Source organism: Octopus bimaculoides, chromosome 1, assembly GCF_001194135.2.
Source record: "Octopus bimaculoides isolate UCB-OBI-ISO-001 chromosome 1, ASM119413v2, whole genome shotgun sequence".
Lineage (NCBI taxonomy): Eukaryota > Metazoa > Mollusca > Cephalopoda > Octopoda > Octopodidae > Octopus > Octopus bimaculoides.
The window spans coordinates 81,367,031-81,368,967 of record NC_068981.1 but is presented as its reverse complement, the minus strand read 5'-3'; the positions used below and the strand labels follow the sequence as shown (position 1 = coordinate 81,368,967).

The 1,937-nt window shown below is 35.2% G+C and overlaps 1 protein-coding gene across 7 annotated transcripts in view; it reads left to right on the top strand.

The window, feature by feature from the left end:
* LOC106874564 (uncharacterized) overlaps positions 1-1,937 on the top strand; it is a 272,320-nt gene that overhangs the window by 105,537 nt on the left and 164,846 nt on the right. Inside the window, exon 2 of one of the 7 annotated variants that reach the window (XM_052967818.1) lies at positions 1,384-1,426. The exons of the other annotated variants lie outside the window; for them this stretch is intronic. The gene's annotated coding sequence lies outside the window, so the exon portion shown is untranslated. The remainder of the gene's footprint in view (positions 1-1,383; positions 1,427-1,937) is intronic. 7 annotated transcript variants of the gene reach the window in all.

Genomic DNA, 1,937 nt, shown 5'->3' with positions numbered 1-1,937 from the left:
GGCACATAAAAGACACCATTTCGAGCGTGGCCGTTTTCGTGCGGGTGACACGTAAAAGCACCCACTACACTCTCTGAGTGGTTGGCGTTAGGAAGGGCATCCAGCTGTAGAAACTCTGCCAAATTAGACTGGAGCCTGGTGTTGCCATCCGGTTTCACCAGTCCTCAGTCAAATCGTCCAACCCATGCTAGCATGGAAAGCGGACGTTAAACGATGATGATGATGATTATGATGATATATATGAATGTTTGTGTGTCTATCTTTATCCTCCCATTGTCGTTTGACAACCGATGTTAGTGCGTTTCCATCCCTGTAACTTAGTGGTTCGGCAAAAGAGACTGATAGAATAAGTATTAGGCTTACAAAGAATAAGTTCTGGGATCGATTAGTTTGACTAAAGGCGGTGCTCCAGCATGGCTACAGTCAAATGACTGAAACAAGTAAAAGAATATACACACCAAAATAAGCCAATCTTTATTTCTTGCATACATCTTCTTCCTTCTTTAATGCCAGGTCATTTTGTTTATTTACTCCTTGGATTTTATGTTTTGCATCCAGTCACATTAGATTTTCTACAGTCACAACCAAAATTTCTATTGCAATAACACGCACGCATGCGCGCACACACATACATACATACATACATACATACATACATACACGCATACATACATACATAGAGAAGAACAACTACGCCAAGCTACTGAGAAATTTGCAGATACTCCACCCAGACTACAAGTTCAGATTCATACCCGTGATTGTTGGGGCATTGGGATATGTAACGAACTGCCTCAACAAAAACCTGGAAAAATTAGGTTGATTAGAAGACTACAGATTCAAGCCATCAATGGAACTGTGAAGATATGTAAAACTTTCCAAAAATTTAGCACATAAATACATATGCATGCATCTAAACATGAAAATATATACATAAAAACGCATCCATAAAACAAACATATAAATCTGCGCATACACTAACACCAAATACTGCACACACACACACACATATGCACAAATACCTAGATGATGTTGATAAAAGTTCCAATGAAGGAGCCTTGAATCTATTGTTAGATATGTGATGTTATTGCAATAGAAATTTTGGTTGTGATTATAGGAAATCTAGTGTGACTGGATGCAAAACACAAATCAAAGGAGTAAATATGAAGAAAATGTCCTGGCATTAAAGCAGGAAGAAGATGTATGCAAGAAAGAAAAGATTTTCGTTAACAATTTAACTTTTAAGTTAACTTTGGAAATCATTATTGGACTAATTAACTTTTGTTAGCTCAAGTCAACTTGAGTTAACTTCAATTGAATTGTGTATTTATATATTTATTTATTTATTTGCACATTTATTTTATTTATTTATTTTTTCCTTTGTAGGTGAGAAAATTTCCCTTATTTTCTGTTGATACATTTGCAAAATGTAAGTATGAAACATTTTAAACCTACAGAGGCAAGTAGTTTATGTAATGTTGAACTATAATAAAAGCTGTGTGTGTGTGTGTGTGCGCGCGTGTGTACACATGCGTGGCTGTTCTGTTTAACCCCAATTCAGCGCAAAGTATTTAAACTAGGACCATTCATCTTTTTCTCTGTAATATTGTAACCTGGTCTACATTAACCATTATGTACATTTGTTGTGATGACTGAATTTGACTTCAATTTTTAGCAAATTAAGCAACAAAGTAGTAGTTCCCTTAAGGAAGTACATACAGTGTATGTTTAAAAATAATATTTTCTCTGTAAATCAAATCTGAGACTCAATTTTAATACTTATTTGGAACCATTATCCTTCAGTGAGCTGTAGGGATTAATGCATAAATGACACAGCCCTTATATCCTGATTGCCAGAAGAAAATAGAGTTGATTATGAGAACTATTAAGCTGATAACATTTGATTTTTGATCTACCGGCTTGAAATAAACCAAATATGT